At 42.2% G+C, this 19,994-nt stretch overlaps 1 protein-coding gene across 1 annotated transcript in view; it reads right to left on the reverse strand.

Annotated features, from left to right (window-relative positions):
• Positions 1-19,994, reverse strand: part of LMO3 (LIM domain only 3) — a gene marked incomplete at both ends in the record, with an annotated part of 56,300 nt that overhangs the window by 14,643 nt on the left and 21,663 nt on the right. The window lies entirely within an intron of this gene.

A 19,994-nucleotide genomic window follows, 5' to 3' on the forward strand; every position in this document is an offset into this window, starting at 1 on the left:
GTCCCACATGCATTTTTATGAATGCCTGGAAAACTTATTTCACTCCCACCCATCCTCCGTTCCCTGGAAGAGCTTTCTAAATGCTCATTGAAAATGAAACATGCTTCCAGCCAAGGGGAGAGGAGAAGCTGCCCCACTTTGCCTACCGAAGTCAAACCACGCAAGCGCAGGAGAAACGAGAGCATCATGAGCAAATCCTGCTCGTCCACGGATCTGACTGCGCTCACTGGTGTCCAGTACAGGAATTCTGGTGACTCTGTGTGAATTAATTCTGGTTCAATAATCAGCAGAGGCTGGTGAAATGGAGACTCCTTAGAAGGAAGGGGAAAAGGTGGGGGACAAACTGAACACAGGAGAAAATGTCCACTTTTGAAACAGTTCTGGATTCTCTCCTGTATCCTTGTTGCTGCTTATACATCCTTCTCTAAGTCCCTTTCTTTTAAAATCTCTTTCTTGACAAAACTGGGGTGTCAAAAGAGGGGAATGCTATAAAGTTCCAAACCGGGATGCTCAACAGATTAAAGCACTGGGCCTTCAGCTACATTTCCAGCACTCTCCAGCTGCAGGTGAGGTGGCCAGATTTCCACAAGAGCTCATCTCTCTGAGCACTAAATTATTTTAGAAAATGTAAGATCATAACATGGGAACAGCTGGTTAACATGGTTGAGATGCCTGTCCGAATTAGCTTAAAACCTGGTCCCTGATTTTAGACACTGCAAAAAAGATGAAGAAAAAGTCAAACAAAACAGTCCAGTTAGCGTGTTAAGGAAGGCATTCAAACACAATTGCTGAAGCATGCTTAAACGCCTACTAAAATCAAAGGCTGATTCAGTGTTTGCCTTGTTTGGTAATGCTGTGAAAAGAGGGTTAGTTTTGCCAGACTAGAGCAGGGGAACCTTTTCACCTCAGTATCCTTCATCTTATTTTAAAAGCAAACTCAAGCACTGAAAAACTGACTTGACACTGAAAGTATACTGATGTTCCTAACGCTGTTCGTAAGGATACCCAGCGTGTGCCACCTGGAAACACAGCTCTGCTTTGCTGAGGGCGAGCTGCGGTACATCTCTAGGGCCTTTGCTTCTAAAAATTTAAGTTGGTAGCTGGATCGTGGGCAGATGGAAAAGCGACGGTAAAGCACGGCTGTAGCCTCACAGCACGGCACTGCCAACACTTGTTTGAGTGTCTTTTTCTTTCACATTTAGCTGACCTGGGTATGCGAGTCATCTCACGCGGCTTCGGTTGGGCTGTGCGTGACGTTTAGCACTTCTGCATCTGCAGCATGATCCGCCCGCTGAAGGCGGGAGGTGCAAATCTCTCTCAGGTGAAGCTGCTATTTCTCACACCATTCTACCATATACGACTATCGTAGAAGAAAATAATTGTACGTAAGCTGAAGTCCAACAGTTAATGCAGTTTTGGGCTTTTCCTGTTCTTTTTGCACCCGAGGTTTATATACTGCCCTCATCACTGTGGGTCATAATTCAGTGTAGCTGAGCTGTTCCCCTCGGCACAGACTTCCAGTTTGTTCCATCTGCGTGGAGCAAACTATTTGCCAAACTCTGTCCCGCGCCTGCTGAAGTTCATGAAACCCAGCTTTTTTTTCTCTGCAGACTGCATGAAAGAATTCTTTATGTAAAGTTAACATGGATGAATTCCATTTTCAAACACTTCCAAACCAGGCATTCAAAACAAAATATAGACTTACTTCTATATCCTTCCCTAATTAGGTTATTTGTGTTCTGTGAAACAATCTAAGCTTTCATTTCAAGTAAGTATTACCAGCCTTAATTTTGGCTTGAAAAATCTGAAGCATGACCAGACATTATTGATGTAATAGCACTTTTCTAAATCTATAGTTTGAAAAAGCTCTGAGAGGTAGGAATTTTGTTGTTTGGTCAATGGAGTGTTAACCCTGAAGCCTAAATCTCACAACTTTAAAAAACCCCTGTTCATCTTAGGAGCAAATATAGCTACATCGTTTATATCACAGTCTGCTACCCTGTCCCTTCAGTCATGCAGTCAGATCATCAAACTTTCAGTTTAAAGATAAAATACAATTTTAAGGAGTATTCTGGCCTAATTTACTATCTGCTTTTAATCAAGTTACAATTTTATTTCTTTTTAAATTTTCTTTAACCACTCTGATTGACTCAGATGAAAAGCAAGGATGATTGTGCACAGTGCACAATGATCTATGCCTGGTACTGTGGAAATAAATTCAAGCTAAAAATGACCTCCCAATGCACTCAGGGCTCTGCTTTGCACCACCACTCATGCATCGTGACATTCTTAAACTTCTACAAGTAAAGTCAACATCAATATTACATCCATTCCTACAAAGCAACCATATAAACTTCATCTTTCTACACATGCTTTACTTTAAATCATGCATATAAATCCATCTACATGCACAGGCTGAATGTAAAAATTTGCAGATACTCAGTTGACGTATATTCATTGCCAAACTCAAGCAACTTAAAACCAAATTTAATGCCTCAACTCAAATAATAAGAATGCAATATTCCAAGCTGGTTCCCAGCCTGGGGGCAGGTCTGACGGGCACAGCATAGTGGTACAGTTCAGGGTCAGCAAAGTGCCGTGACTATGTCTGTGTAGCACTCCACCAGGGCTAATTAGGTTCAGGTCTCAGCTAACTAGCCGCTTGCATTGCCACTTAGATGCACCTACACTGTTTCCGGAAGATAGTTTAGGGCTTTATGGCCATGTACTGCCTGTGGTACAGATACCACTCAAGGCTGTACCTGTACCTTTTGGTTGCGACAAAGTATTGCTGAGCTCCGTTTGCCACCTGCCCTACCTTCTTCTTACCTGAAGGAATGATCTCAAAGATGGTTCAGCGATAACTCTGTAAGATTGCCAGGAACGGGCTGGAGGTGAGGGACCTGCAGGGATGGCCTTCACTACGGTGCCTACAGGAGAGTCACGCATGCCTGCCACATTGGATGCTGCTCCATGCAGGAGCCATCGTCCTTGTGGTAACACCATGCAACTGATGTCAAGTGGTGCAGATGATCTGCAGTCCCTCCCAGGAGGGAACCAGTGTCATCTGTAACATGGATGTGGGGAGCTTGTCACTTGCCCTACAACTGCACATAGCTCCACATTGCTTCAGAGGAAGCAGAACCCACCAGAGATGCTTCTAAGGTTTATTTCAGGTTCGTGTCCCCCCCACTGCCAAGATCTAAACAGGGAAGGAGGCATCTAGGAAGAAAAGGACCTAAATGAACAGAAAGCCCCCTGATGAGCAGTGGCCAAGCTCCTGCCATTTCCCAACAACTCTATTGTTTCACCAATGACTAAGGAGAAAAGGTCTAAGTGGTGCATATGGAGTTTTCCCCTGGAGATGGGGGAAGGGAAGGAAATTAAGGTACAAATATATAATTAGCTACCTAATGTGAGGGACATAAAACATAGACATTTTTCATTTTGCCCCAGAGGTGACTGAGAACGTAGAACCTCTGGGTAAGAAATCAATGCACAGACTGTCAGGTAAATACATATTGAAATAGAAGTGGGGGGTAAGTTAATAGTTCTATGTGGTCATATAATAAAGTCTACAGTTCTTTCATCAGTGCTGCGAACAATGTAGTTACTGTGTTTCTCCCCTGGTATAATAGCAAAGACGGTTGCTAGACTCTGAAAATAAATTATGCCATGCTTTATTAAATGGTAAACAGCTGTTCCAGCCACAATACAGCACATGCTAATTGAAGAATGCCTTAAGCAGTCCTATAATAAAAGGCTTTTAAGAGTTGGAGCGGAAAAAAAAGCCAGCATCATGACACGACTTACTGTCATGGGTTCCCTTAGTTAAAATTCAACACATGGGTCATTCAAGGTGAGAAGTATATTCTGGGAGAAGATCTACAGTAATGAACATTTAAGAATCATTAGCAGGCTCTTTCATGCCATGATGCTGTAGGCAAAGACGTGCTTAGGTAGGAAGTACAGCCACAAGGTTCTCATCGTGTTTCCACCTCTTGTTTTGCTAGGAGATATGTACCCAGGAATACAACAAATGTGCTAGAAGAATTGCTTTTCTGAGGTGGTGATCCCCAGCCCAGAAACCTCACCGCTCCTGGGAACCACCCTGGAGATTTTGGCAGGGGATGAGAACTGTGGTGCGAGCTGAGAAAGAGCATACATGTAACAGACAGAAGATGATAGGTGGCATCATCAGCCCCAAACTGGCAGTGTTTCCCGAGCAGGTGCATGGCTGTACCTCCGCAGAGCCCTGGCCCCTCATGCCAGCCTGGTTCTGTCGAGCTGGGGAGGTGTGCTGTGCCCAGCGGTTATCTAAGGGGCGACTCAGAATGCCGAGGTACAGTAAGTTGTTGTTTTTTTTCGCATGGCGAGGTTCATAATGAAAGTCGGTAGGGAGCATGAGTCAATGTTTAGAGCAGGGAAAAGAAGTCTCCACCCCTGGTCCCTGTGCTACCTTGCTAAGTGGCCTTGTGCAAATATCCCCCCCTTGCACCTCAATTTTCCCATCTTTACTTTGCATTAAAAGGACAACAGGAAGCTTGGTGTGCAAAAGTCCCTTAAGAGCCCGGAATGATAGCTACAATGAAAAATAAAAACGTATTTATAGCAGCTACTCACTGACATAAGCATTTACCCAACAATGACATTCAGATATATGGTACTCTGACACCTGCTTTCTGGAAAATCACTCCCTGACCAAAACTAGATGTGCGTGCGTGTGCATGTGTGTAAGCATGTGTGTCAAATAAAAATAGCAAAATAGGTCCACAGGAGAGAAAAATAAGGAAAGGAGTTATGTTTTCCCCGCTATAAAACACAGTAACTTCTTGCTCTGTATTTAGAATTTCTTCTTTCTAAAAAACACTGTAAGATGAGTGCTGCACGATAAGAAGATTTTTTTTTTTAATGTTTGCAACAAGCAAAATGCTTAGAAATTAGGAAAAAGGATGTGCGTCAATCCATTAGATGGCACGCAAATACTTCATTCTGCTCATACAAATCGTATAATGCGCTTGCACATTCCTGTAACAAAGCGATGGTTTAATAGAACTGCTCTTCCTATAGAAATGGAAACAGGTAAAGTTTTCCTTCATTGGACTATGTGAGCATTTCCTTTAGAAATAAAAGCCGCAGTATCTAAGGTATTTCTTTTGTTGTGTCACCTTTAGGACTTACTATTTGAAGTGTTCCATTGAAATGGCTATGCTCTGCGCAGTGTTCAGAATTTTAAGTAAAACCTTAAGCAGTTACAAATCAAAGCATCAGGGTACTTTGAAGAAGCACATACGCTATATACGTCGTATTCTGCATGCATATGCATTGCTGATATCTGTGTATCATCGCCACGTTCACAAAAATATTACAGCTTTGGGAAAAAAGATTTCAAGCAAAATATAAACATTAAAATGATGATTTTAAAACAATATCGTTTTCAAAACTCAGATTTGAAACCAGGGCTGGTTCTAGAAGTATGCTTTCAAAATACGTCAGGTTTCGAGACAAATCGCAATGACGTTTTTCTGGCATTAACTCAGTTGTTTCAATTAATATTGCACTAAAATAAGAAGATGCATTAATTAAATAACTACAAATAATCGATTTTTTTCTCTCCTGTATTTGTTAAATTGTTTAGGTGTTAAGGTATCGATATTTTTATACCTGCATCTGGTTTTGTGGTTTCTTCCCCACTCCCGGTGATTTTTGTTCCTCTTCTAAAAAGAATGCTTGAGGAAATTCTGTGCCAATGTCTCACTCAAATTTATAATTAATGTAGCAGAAAATTATATTTCTAATTAAATAAAACTAAGCATGAATTGAGGCAAACGCTAGAAGCATTATAAACAGTATAAAGTTAGGAGAGGAACAAAATCGCAAACAATGAGCAGGTAATGTAACTGCATATATTAGAAACATCTCAATTATTACATCCACAAAGGCAGAACCTAAAAAGCTGCATTTCATAAGAAGGTGTCATGTTGACATATATTGCTCATTAAATAAGGTGCCGTTTGTATATGGGTTACTGTTCTTCATATGCATGAATACTGGTAACACGTTGTGGGAAAGGAAAGCCCTCGAGATTTTGTGTAGTTTGAATATTTAATGTAACAATAGTTTGCTCCCTAATAAAGAAAGGAAAGAAATTTGGGAGATGAGGACATAAATTTGCCTATTTATTATTTTAGGCTGACTGCAGCTGGGTATCGGCACCCCCCGTATACCTCTCCAGACCTGCCCTTAACGTCAGTGGCTGCTCACGGTGGCTGCTCTTTAACCAAAACCGCAGCGACTACAAACGAAAAGCTGCCCCGTCCCCTTTTTAAGCAGAAAATACCAAGCGGCATATTTTATATATATATATATATATGTGTGTGTACTAACCTACTAGTTATCTCTGCTTACACTCCGGCTGTCAGGAAACTGTCAGCTGTAAAGGCGATAAGGTGGGCAGTTTAAAGAAGATACCGAAGCCTTAAGCTTCTTAATGTGCCGCAAATCAATCCCGCGAAAGCAAACAACTTGAAAAGGGGTTATATGCATTTAGGAAGTCTCTTCGCTCCCCTCGCCTCGGCTGGAGCTGGAGCTCGCGCTAGAGTTTTCTCACCCTAACGACCCCCGAAGCGGCCCGGAGGGGCTGTGAAACAAGGCCGTTACAGGAGGCAGCTCGCTAATTGAGAAGTTGATCGGGGGGAGAGGGATCCCGCTTTACCGCGTTAAGTGTCCAAATCAAGCATGACTAGATTGACGTCGCCAAATCGCTGTCTGGAGGCCGCTCCCAGCCAGGAGCAGCAGGGCTTTTCACACCTGACAGGCCCCCGCTCTACCCACATCAAGTCGCATTAAGAAAGGGATGTATTACGGCAGCGGAGCCCGCTCCCCTTACGAGCCTTTCCCCCGCGCCGGCTGAGTGCTGCTCCCCAGCTTTCCTAAAAGCAGCCATTTCCTAAAAGCTGCGGGTGTCGGAGGCACAGGTTGCCCGCTCCCGTTCCGCGGCCTACCTTCTTCTCCACGCCAAAATATCGGGCGGGGAGTAATTAGAAGAATTAATTCTTTGTTCCGTGCTAAACGGGCGTGCACAAAGCTGCTCGGGAAAGGGGAGTGTTCGGGGGGGGGCCTACGTGCCGTTGTTCAAAGCCGTCCTAACAGGGAGAGCTTCAGCGGCGCTTCGGCCTCCAGCCACGGCCGCCGCGCCGCCGGCCGCCCTGCGGGCCAGGGAGGGCGCGAGCCTGCGCCGGAGGGCCAGAGGCACCCAGGTCGGGGGACTCGGGGCGCAAAGGGCCGTAAAACGGTGAGCTCCCCATCTTTTCAAAGATGGAGGGATGCCTAACTGTCTTCTACACCCCTGAAAATCCCCCGCACCAGCAGCTTGATCAAGGTGATGGAGAGAGTCTGGGAGTCAATCCCGTCCAGGATTACAACTCAACAGTTCCGGCCTCACGGTCCCCAGCCCGCGCCTACTTTAAAAGAGGGCAGTCCTTATTTTCCCGTACCGCCAGGAGAGGCAGCCGCAGCGTGGTCAAGGTTGTCTTGTATTTATCTGGTATTTATGTAGAAGAGGGGGCCTCCTGAACTGTACCGAGGTAAATTTGAAACTGAGGAGCCAATACAGCAGGATGGGGGTCGTCAGCCTCTGGAATTCAGATGGCCACAGCCAAATACTTAGGGGGACATTTTAAAAGCACAACTAAATCTTTTTGGAAACAGCATACGTTGTTACACGACGATATGAAAGCATGCTCTGTAGCAGGACTCTCAAATCCAGACTTTATTTCTCTTCATATACTACTAATTTAGATCTAAAAAAGAACTGCACAAAGTCAGGCTTAGCACGGTAACATGATTTATTGGAAAAAACATCGGAGAGAGACTACAAGGTGTTACATGGATAAGATTACCATATCTACTTCGAAATTTCTCTGAAAACCTGAGATAGCTTCTGTTTTTCAGGAAAAAATACCAAACCTGCATTTGCCACTTCTTTGTGTAAACCCCTTTTCCCCCTGAAACTTAAGAGAACCTTCTGTGAAAAATATCTGTCTATGCCTTTAATACGGCTTTTTTTTTTTAATAAAGGTATGAATAGAGAATAGCTGAGAAAAAAATCTCAAAAGCATCAATAAAAATTATTGCATGAGAAACAGCATCTAAGCTGTAGGTCACACATGCTGTATATATTGCATTACACAGGGACTATCACATATTTTTAAAAGGGGGTCATCAATTTACATCTCTAGCATGACAACCGGTAACTGCAGAGATCAGGATGAAATCCTCCTCTACTCGCAACATCCCTAATCCCAGCAAATCTCGAGTAGCTTGGCAAAAGTTGGCTCGCTCTATTTTACCACCCTCTCTCTGCAACTGGTTGCCCCGCGCCTGTTGCCGGATACCAGATACGTCAGATTAAAGCCATATGGCAAATCCAGTCTTCCCAGGTATCACTCTGGAGAAGGGGAAATGGGAATTTTGTTTGGTTTCTACCGCCGTTGCGACTCTGAGCCACTGAAGATGAGCTGATATTGCAGCTTATCCCTCGCCTGCCTGTGTCGGCGGTCAGCAGCAGACAGCGCGGCAGGCGCTGCTGCGAGCACAGACAAGCTTAAGCGATGGGGAGCGATAAGAGCGCGGAAAAGCGTGAATGAAGTGATCCTGTTCGACTTAGGCGTGAGAGCAGGTAAATTTACCCCGCTCTGGACTACTTCTGTGATACTCCAGGGCTGCCTTGCTTTAGGGGTGATGCAAGGTAACAAGAGGCTCATGAAGTTAAGGAGGTGTGTTACAGCAACAGCTTGAGGGAGGAGGAAGAGGTAGTTCTGAATCCGTCACAGTATTTAATGTCCTCTGCCCAGCACAGCAGCCCCTTTGCTCTCCCTGTTGCACTGCGTATACGTGGCTAGTGCATACATCTCCACATGTGTTTCTGCAAGAGAATACACTCTGCCATGCAAGCAGCGGGGAGTTCATTTTTAAAAACTAAAATGCTGCTCAAATATAAACAAACAAGTGAGCAATGTGGGAGAAGGCACCCTCGGGAGGAGAGGCATGGTTGGCTGTAGGCATTTTCATGCCCTTCCTCAAAATGGAGGTCACCCTGACTTTGCAAGTGCGTCTCCCCCTCCCTGGGGAAACACCCTCTGCCGCAGGAGCAGCAGAGGCCAGTCAGATCTGTCCTGGCACCTGTACCAGCTGCTGTTGCTCCAAAAGGTGTCTGAAAAATATTTGACGGATACACACTCCCACACATCCCCACAGACCCATAACCTTAAAGCAAGAGAAGTCTGGCAACACTGTGGGAGTATTTTCTGTTTTCCTGCACCTTTTGGAGGCCTTTGTGTTGGCGCAGAGAAGATTTTGGATGCTGTCAAACCGAAAAGAAGCTACTACTGCTCCATACCCTTGCTGGTGACTAGACTGAAGCACAGTTAAGCAGAGGATCACATCTTCCATATCCCTGCTCCAATACTGTAAACTACAAGTTCCAAAACAAAGCAACTAGAAAAACAGGAAGCAGTAACAGAGATGCCTGCCTCAGCCTTCTCCATCTTGTTTCTACCAGCAAAACACAGACCATTAGATAAAATGCTAACCTGGATTGCAGATCTTTTGTTTCTTCCTCCTTACAATGGTTTATCCCTTTGTTTTCCTCTGTTTCTACCTCATTCTATTATTTTCCCCTCATTCTTATTGCTATTTCTTTTATTGTTACCTTCCTCTGCTACCTCAGGCTTTTCTGTTTCTGCCAGGTCCATTCCTTGCTGTATATCCTTACTCGCTCTCACTTGATACATTATATTTTTGTGTAGACCCTGACCCAATTCACCATTCCACCCAGCTTTCAAGTCTCATATTCCACTGGAGTTCAGTTTTCTTCTAACTCCATTTACATTTCTGAAATTAAACTTTTTGTAAACTGTAGTGAGGGGTTTCCAATGCTTTCAGTCAGCTAGTTACCACTGTTACTAAGGATTTAAAGAAATATTTGGCATGGGCACCATGCAACTTCAGGGCATCTTCCACTGATACATGGTCTACCCTGCCTTTCTCATCTGTGAAGTTAGGTGGGAAGAGTTTTCCCACAAATGTAAATGTACCTCAGTCAAGGTTAAATGTCTCCGTGATCTGGACAAAACAGCCATATAGCTGGCGGGATTATCGTGGCATCACGTAGCAAGTTGTGCACATGTCTCTGGGAAGGGCTAATGGGGAAAAACATGCAACCCCTCATTAGCAGCAGCAGTTGACAACCAACTACCTACAGAAAGATAATAGGAAACAATGCTGCTACCACAGTAGCTACTTGGTAGCTTAAGAGGTGGGTTTAAAGTCCCCACTAAGGACAATGCAATAGTAGATCATAGAATCATTAAGGTCAGAAAGGACTTCCAAGATCATCAAGTCCACCGTCAACCCAATACCACCATGCCCACTAAACCATGTCCTGAAGTGCCATGTCTACACGTTTTTTGAACACCTCCAGGGATGGTGACTCTACCACCTCCCTGGGCAGCCTGTTCCAATGCTTGACCACTCTCTCAGTAAAGAAATTTTTCCTAATATCCTGTCTAAACCTCCCCTGGTGCAACCTGAGGCCATTTCCTCTCGTCCTATCACTAGTCACGTGGGAAAAAAGACCAACATCCACCTTGCCACAACCTCCTTTCAAGTAGTTGTAGAGAGCGATAAGGTCTCCCCTCAGCCTCCTCTTCTCCAGACTGAACAACACCAGTCCCCTCAGCCGCTCCTCATAAGACTTGTGCTCCAGACCCCTCACCAGCTTCGTTGTCCTTCTCTGGACACGCTCCAGCACCTCAACATCCTTCTTGTAATGAGGGGCCCAAAACTGAACACAGTATTTGAGGTGCGGCCTCACCAGTGCCAAGTACAGGGGCACGATCACTTCCCTACTCCTGCTGGCCACACTATTGCTGATACAGGCCAGGATGCTGTTGGCCTTCTTGGCCACTGGGCACACTGCTGGCTCATGTTCAGGATGAAGCAGTGGAGGAGACTTTCCCTCTCTTTATAGCCAGCTACTGGTTGTGAGAACTGTAAGGGAGGGGATGAGGACAAGACCCCTTAGAAAGGAGCCCACCAAAAGCTTAATCATGAAGGCAGTATGAATACAAGGAATATTATTGTTTATAACTACTGTTGTAACTGTCTACCCTACTGGACGCAGTATACATGTAGACCCAGACAGTATGCAACCAACTAGAGAAGACCTGAGCTGCAGCAGATCTCATCCTACATAGCATCGGTTCTTCCTCATCTCTTGAATAAAAAAATTGCCAAGTAAGTTGACGTTAGGACTTTTGGGGTATTACTCTGGATTTTGAGAAACTGCCAGCCAAAATTATCAGAGGTTTCCTATGTCCAAGCTCTTTGAAAATCTAGCCCCAAGCTCTTCAGTTTGATGTGGCTTGTTTTAGTATGAGAGGGTAACTTGAGTTGATTTTGATTAAAAAAAAAAGAAAATTATTCTCCTTACAGACATGCACGTAAAGGGGAATATAATAAGGCCAAAGCCCTCCATGCTACATTTTAATTGAAGCTGGAGAAGTATTAATCAGAGGGCAGGGAGACATTTCAGAACAACTAGTTACAGCATCAGATATGAAGCACACCCAAGGCCAGATCTGCACAGCAGGACAGACGGAGAGCCGTACAAACGAACGCTGCGGCAATAGCACGCACAAGCCTGGTCTATCCTGTTAAACCTGGCAGTCCACTAACAGAGCACAGGTAGATGCAGCCAGTATGCAGCCACCATTCGGCAGGGATTTTGTCACCTGCTGCCCCACACCAGCAAAGGCCACTTTTTCTCTGTGACTCAGCCCAAAAGTTCCATTAAGGGATTTTCCCACTATTCATTTACAAGTATTAAATTGAGCTGAAATTATTGAGGGATTACTCGTACAGATAACGGCCATCAATTCTGCAATGTATACTCCACGTATACTCCACTGCTGGCAAACCCATAGGGATAAGGGGTGCTATTTCTGACTGAGCTGACCAAAAAAACTGCTAGTATAAAGACACTAATACTTCTAAAACCCATGTTTGTACAAATGTGGGTTTTCTGCTCTTGGGAGACTGTTTTATTATACTGATACAGCATATTCCTATTAGGAGTATTTTGCCAATATTGTATGTCAATATTCCTAGACGTGCAGGTTTTCATAGTGCTGAATATTCCTTAGTTTTATAAAGAAAAGATTGCAGACTTCAGAGGGATGAATCATATCTACATTGATTTCCTGGATTGGACCGTGTGTTACCACATTATAAGAGTCTGTCTAGAAAGAAAAAAAAACACTATGCAAAAATGTAACAAATATCTGATACCAGGGAGAAGTGCTTTTTCCTAATGAAAAAGCCTGCTTGTTAACTAGCCTTTACTTAGCATTTTTTATTTTTATTTAGAGTGTTCCCACAGGCCCATTAAATTCCTCTACTCTTAAAAATAATTAAAGGGTATATTAATTATCTAAGATATCTCAATTCATAGATTATAAGATGTAGTAAGAAAAAAAACAACCCATAGTTTGGAGTAATAATATGCAGCATATTGCAGTTACAGATATTTCCCGTAAATCATTGCTCTACAGTTCCATAGTCTTCCATATTTTCTATTTATTTCCAAACCGGATGCTTCTTTTCAGCTTATTTGGATTCCAAATGGTTATCCAACAAAGCAGGCTTTCATATGAGACCAAATAATATTTTCATTTATTTACATAATCATGGCATCTATGAGCAGACTCAAAATTCAAGAATCAGTGTATACTTCAAAAAGTGCAGGACAGAAATTCACATTTGCAGCTGAATTTGTTTCAACGGTGTGAATGGCTGTTTTATAATCATTGAATATTTGCAGACAGCTCAGCTAAAATGCTTCCTGGCACAGACACTGGTTGAAATCAAATACTGCACACTATCCTTAGAATGGTGGTTTTTTTTCTACCAAGAACTAAGCTTATGCATGGAAAACTATAGGTACCACTACCAGATCATCTTGATTTAAAAAAAAAAAAAAAATATATGTTGGATAAAAGAATTCAATTTACAATTTTGTGATTTCTCATATTTAATCAACTAATTGTACGTAGACTAGGACCTGGAACATATCCGAGTTTTCTGTCGAATCCATCATCTACCAAGAACATTGGAAAAATAAAGGAAAGAAGGAGAATCACAGATAGGTTTATGACTAGTGTACTCATTGCTTCTATAGAAGGTGATCTAAAACCTACTGATGTGAATAGCAGGGGAAAGAAAAACAGTTTTATTCCTAGGGTGAATTTTTTCCCCACGGCTTCTGCGACATCATTAAGTTTCAGTGAGAGACCATTTAAAGTTATACAAAATTCTGGCTCCTTGTGCCCAGTCTCTAATCCTGAACTAATTCTATTAGATAGGCTTAGGAAGAGGAGGAAAAGCCACCTTCCAGAAGAAAGCGAGGTGTGGTAATAACCCTCAAAGCGATCACTTACAGTGCTAAACAAACAGACACAAGTCATCCTGCAAGTCCTTTCTTTTATGAAGCTGTGGCAGGCGTGACCACGCGGAAGCGTTGCACAAGCATTGCACGAGCCTCATGCGCTAAGGGCAGTGGGTGGAAGCATTTCCCGGAGAGCCACAATTGCAGCACTGATGGAAACACACACCGGCCTCAGCAAGATCACGTTCACGCAACTACTGTCTAGTATATAAAATAGATTCACAGTAAGAGCTCCCTGTTTTATGAGAGAAAAAGCTTGTATTGCTATATCTTATCACTACATCATAAGCTTTTCTCCAATAAGTTGTATAAATTTTTAATCAAGCAAATACTCTTATTGAGCCCAGTAGGTTCACTTGTACTAGGAAGATTTGCAGGACTGGCACCAAATGAACAATAGTGATAATCCTCTTTCTCTCTTTTTTATTTGCACACATGTGTGTAGAAGAGGAGTATATCTGCATTATAGGAAAGAGAAAACATAAAAACACCTCTAAAATAGTTTTTAATTTTTATTTTTTTTTCTGACTGCACAACAGAGCATCATCTTCCACCAGTTCCGTTCTTGTTATTATAACCATGAGTCTTCTCTAATGACTTGTCTGGCCTTACCATATCATAGAATCTTTGGGTTGGAAGGGGCCTTTTAAGATCATCTAGTCCAAATATCTTCTGACAGAACCAGTTCTGTAGCTTTTTTCAATTCCTGCACTACTTCAGACATTACCATCATTCGCTACGTCTCCTGTGGTGGCACAATGAGGGCCCCACGCAAGTCTCAGCAACGCGCCTGGCACTATTCAGGCACAGCACCATCGCTGAGAATTTGTAATCAAGGCACAGGACAATCACAGGTGAAATCAACAAAAATAGGGAAAGCACAAGAAAGTGATTAAAAATAAAGCATTCTTCTGATGGGGGTGGTGAGCGCTGTGCACAGCGCACCAGCAGTTTAATCATAGCTAAGGTGTAGGGGAGTTTCTACAGCTATCTTCCACGGTGGTTCTTAACCAACCTCTGCATTTTCAACCTCCCAGCAGCTCCTCAGCCTCTGGAAGTTAAAGATGTTGGAATACGTCAGGAATGTTATGTTCACATCTTCTCCTCAGCTGCTGGTTTTAAGTGGACGTCCAATTTCACAATGAATCCGTTTACTATCTTGTTTCCCCTCAGTACTTTCCAGCCCTCACTGGCAACCTTTCCCCGTGGTAGAGTGGTTCAACAGCTGGCCAGATGTGAGACCACTAGAAAGTTTAATTGCTCCTTTTAGGGAAGGGGCAGCTATTTTAAGTCAGACAGGCAGCCTTGCCAGCTCAGGGAAGAGGAGGTGGCCATCAGCCAGTCATCTATTGTTTTCAGGATGATTTCAGCCCAGAGCAAGTTCATTCTGAAACTGGTCACTGGGAGAAAAGAGCAGGCCAACCTAGCAGAACACCACCACATTTATTAATGTAATTTAGGCGTTTTATCTTCATCATAAAAAGGCAGTATATTATTGTCAGCTGAACTCAAAACCTGTCCCTTCTACATTTTAGGAGAATATTATGCATGTTCAAATCTATGGTTCTATCTAATTTCTCTTTATCTGAGGTTTTATCCAAAAATGCTGGTATTTGGTGATTATACTTGAACCAGTACTTCACCTACACTGATCACTACTATAAAAGGAAGCTCTTGATAAAGGAACTGTTCACCCCAAAAATGGATATATTTTTTTTTAAATAAAAGTTTTTGTAAAAATATAAAAATTCACTGTTTGCACCATGTGTGAGAGACAGAATAAAAAATCCCTAGAGTTAAAAATTGTATTGAAATATTGAGTAATTATAATGCAATGTGGAACACCCACATATTGCAGAATTCAGAACCTGCAAGTAAAATTGACTATAAAACCAAAATTGGCTTTGTTGACTTTTATCACCCTAATGTGTGAGAAATGTAAAAAGAAAACAAAGAGGAAAAGTATTAATAGCAAAAGAAAACTGGATTTGAGACTTATGTTTGTAATAAACAAATCACTTGCAACAGAAATATTTCTTTACAGTGTGCTGTACAACTTAAATTTTACACCACCTCTTTGAAACCCTGTTGAAACCTTGTGTAAAATAAATGCTTAGCTTCAATAATAATTTATTAACTTGAAGGTTTAATGAGTCTTTAGGCCTTAATACAGCAAAAATATGAGTGATGCCCACCCATTGCCATTACTTAATACAAATATATATGTAGAACCATCTCTCCAGGTTCAGAATTCAGAAGTCTTCAATGGACAACTTCTATATGTGCCTTAAAGGGTACGTACAGGCTTGGAATATGTTCGTGGGGGGAGGTAAACAATTAATCCGTACCTACAGTAAGCGTTATACTATTGCCAACCTTCAGGATTATGTCTGTTACTGGACAATTATTTCAGTTATTTTTTTGTATTGTGGTTAATATGTTAGTCTTACCATCAGCATGGTAAAATGTTCTTTTAGTAGCTGAAATGAGGCTACTACATGGGGAAAGGGAAGTGAGTGAGGAACAACAAAACAAATTAAACCTCTTATTATTTTGAAGAGGAAAAAGGTTTCCTTCTTCCTGCACTATTATGACCATCCATTGTGATTTACTTGTACCTGACAATGAAACATAGTTAATGAAAAATACAGTATTTTCCTAGATGAGGAAAATTAGAGAATTTTCCTCACGGTTTTCCATTTAAAATAAGGAGCATCTGAATAACTGTTCATTTTTTAAAAAACGATTTAACATACACATGTGATTGCTCTTTCATTTCAACTCTTCAGTTCCCCTCATCCCTCGGGAATATTTTGGTTTGATGAACACAGAAATAGGATGACATTCTGCCAGAATAAGGAGCAGCGCCGAAAAAGACCCTATCTCCTAATTTAAGTGTAAAAACAAGTGGCCATATCTTCAAAAGAGGTGGCCAGATTTTCCAAAAATCTCCAAATAAGAGCTGCCCCGGAGCACGCTGCCTGTTAAATCTGAAAGCTCTGTGTGCATTAATAGCGTTTACTCAATCTGTACAGGCAGGATACCGGCTCTGCTGCTTCCTTTAGCAGACTGTCCGTGTACTCCAACATCACCAGGCATGACCCAAACCCAAACCCTTCTGGGAGCGCTCTTTCAAGATCCAAGGGCTCAGACACGGACAGTTGTACACTCTACTGAATCTATCGGTTACCCATAGAAGACTGTTTGTCTTCTGCACAACCCAAGTATTTTCCATTTACGCTTTAGTGTTTGAGATGTTAAAGTTTCTTCGCCAAGCAACACAAGTTTAAATTTTGCTAATTCATTGCACAATGCAGACAGAAAAAAAGGGTTTGTCAGTGCCCCATAGGCTGAAGCACATCACGAATTAGCAATTTGCAATTAGAAATTTGCGATTAAAAAAATGGGAAGGAGGAAATAAATTCTAGATCAAAATTAGTGACTAATAATTTTCCCACTATTAACTTAGAGCAAGCATCCAAGGATTTAACAGTACAAGGTTAACCAGCCAAATACAATACACTATTTGCTCACATCAGTAAACTGTTAATCTCAATGTGCTTCTAAAACCAAAGAAAAATATGGAGGAATGCACAAACTGATTCAAATCAACCAGGTCTCAGTATTCATTTTATGAAAAGCACTGGGCGTGCCTTGCATCCAAGAGCAACAATTTGTTATGCACTGTAATGTTACAATGCTCCACAGCATAAGTAACTGTTTAAAAATCTGAGGCATTCCTAAAATGTTTCACTTAAACATTTCTGCAATAAAATCTTATTGAACTGTTGCTTTTATTAATTTTTTACACACTACAGACCAAGGGATGCAAGTTTCATTTTTTTCTCTCCCCTTTCTCCCTTTCTCCCTCCTTTTTTTTAAACTTTACCTACTACTAGCAAATAAGCTATCTCTCTTTTTTAATAAAACCATGGCCTTGAGTTTTGGCCCCTTAATAGTAGCCTACATGGTCGACTACCCTTGGTGTTAAATTTTCTTAAATTGTATTTCTGTCAGTATATCATTTTTTTAAGCAATGGACCCTATAATAGCAAGCCCTGTTCTGTCAGGAGTACATTTTAACAGCATGACACAAGTATTTTTCACTACAGGAGACAAACAATGATATGTATTACATGCAGTAAACATTGCCTTTGGTACACAGGGTTCTCTTAGCATTCATCTGTCTAAAATTTCATTGTGTCCTGCGCGGGGAAAAAACCCTGCCTCTCATTAACTATTGCCGAGGGCTGTAGGTTTGTAAAGTGCCAACAATGCATTGTCACATTTCTCACAAAACAAGGGCTTGATTGAATATTGCAAGAACAGTAGAAACCCAGCAAGGTGGATTAGGGGATATTTTAATAGTAAAAACAAAATAACAAGCCTTTCACTGAGCTGCTTAACTAACAATCTTGTAACCAATTTTTTTTTCCTTAAAACAAGCCCCCTCTCCCCAAAACAAGCAGGAACAAGAACGTTATTTTATAAAGATGTCTTGCACTTAAAATAATAGAGTCCTGGCAAGAGGAGAAGAAAAATGGCAATTTTTCTGTGTGAAATGCACCCAGCCCTGCAATTTTACAGCACGAGGACTGCAATGACAGCAGTTCCGAAATTCATAATAAACTTACATAGGGGCTGCAGTTCAATAGTTAATCAGACTATTATACTCCTAAGTTACTTGGAAAAACAAGTTTTCCGGTGCTGATGCACATGAAGTGCCCTTTAGCTGCAAGGGGCCACCCCTGAGAATCTCTCTTCTGTGACACCTTTACCATACATTATGTGGGTGTATACGACCTCATGCGAGCCATCTGCAGCAGGGTCAACATCTCTTTTTGTGAATCTGTAGGTTGGGAGTGGGTTTATAAACAGCTCAACGCTGGCGCAATTCTCCACCGATTTCAAAAACCGGCAGGGGCATGGAGCACTTTCAGAAACCTCATTGGCTTTGTTGAGCTCAAACGAGACTTTCATCCAGCACCCTAACCTACAAGTGCCACAAACTGGTAACGTGCAGAGAATTATTCACGAGAATAAAATCAAAGTATATGAAATTACTCAGATGCAAAAGCAATGCATTATTTACTGGTTAATTGCTCCTTTAAAGAAATATGACTTTTTTTGTTCCCCTTTGGGATAGAATCATCATGGTCAGAAAGGAAAACAAGCAGAGTGCCTTAATTTTTTAGAAAGTTTGGGTAAATTAACTGCTCCACAAAAACATCATCTGTGGCAGGCAAATCACTCCCAAGATCTTAGTTGTCTCTACTATAAAAACCAGAGCAGGACATTTTCTCAGCCTCAAGTGAACGGACACCTTGGGCAGCAAAATAGAAATAATGGTCCAGCGTCCAAATTTTCAGCAAAACTTCCTCCCTCAAAATGAGGAAAGGCTTTATAGCTCCTGGGAATTATTGGAAAGGGATTATCACAAACACTGATTTAAAGTAAGCTGAAAATATCTTGGCTAGATCTTCTGGGCCCAAAGCAGAGAGGACTGCAGCACAAGGTAAAGCAGCAGTCTGCGTACAGAGGATAAGGTTGAAGCAAAGAACGGGTGGAGCTGGGGAGGGACAGAGAGAAAAGAGGAAACAAATATCTTTTTAAAAAGTGACAAGACTTCTTAAAAGGCCGTTACAGAAATTACCAGGGATTTCTACTTCCTGGGAATATTTTTAAATTAAAGGGCTGGGATACAAAATGTCCAGCGGATCGATCGGGAGAGGCAGATACACAAACTCTTTATCTTAGGCACACAGTTCATTTTGCATCTGATAACTTGGCTCTTGTCAGGGTTGTTTAATGGGTGGGGGTTTTAAAGGAAGAGAAATTTACAGCTGTTTCACAGAGAGAGAGAAGAGATCATTTGCTCTACATAGCCTTCAAAAAGAAATATAGAGAGTAGCTGGCATTGGTAAATGCTGAGTTTCCTTGCCAAAGCCTGTAGCCTTATGAGATTCTCTATGCATCTCCTCAGCAGAGCTGAAGAAGGTTTGGCTGGAACAAAATTGCTTCTCACCAGCAACATCTGCTACAAGATCTGGAGATCTCTGTCATAACAAAGCCTGTTTTCAGATTCCTGCCCTCCTGTAGGTGCCGAGTGCCAGATGAAGGGGCTGGAACAGGATAAATGGGCTCTGCAGGCCCTGCATCCAACCGAGGGGGAATTGCTGTGAGAATGGGGGAACGCGACCATAAACTCCCTTCCAAGGGTCCATCCTACAAACTCCGCCTTGGCAGAATCAAAGAAGGGTTCGCAGCAGATGTTCTGGATAGACCTGTCAACATGATGCTGAGCTCCTTTGGCAGCTGAAGCAGCGCAGGGCTGTAGGGGTACAAAAATAACTTCAAGAATCTTAGGCTGAAATTTTGGCACGGGATGGGATTGCGATTACTGGCCTTTTAACTGTTTCCTGAATAGTCTGTCTAGCCTCCGGTAAGACCTCTCTGGGGAGGTTCCCACCAGGGCTTCCCTCACCCT

Source organism: Phaethon aethereus (genome assembly GCF_964289735.1).
Source record: "Phaethon aethereus genome assembly, chromosome: 1".
In the NCBI taxonomy this organism is placed as follows: domain Eukaryota; kingdom Metazoa; phylum Chordata; class Aves; order Phaethontiformes; family Phaethontidae; genus Phaethon; species Phaethon aethereus.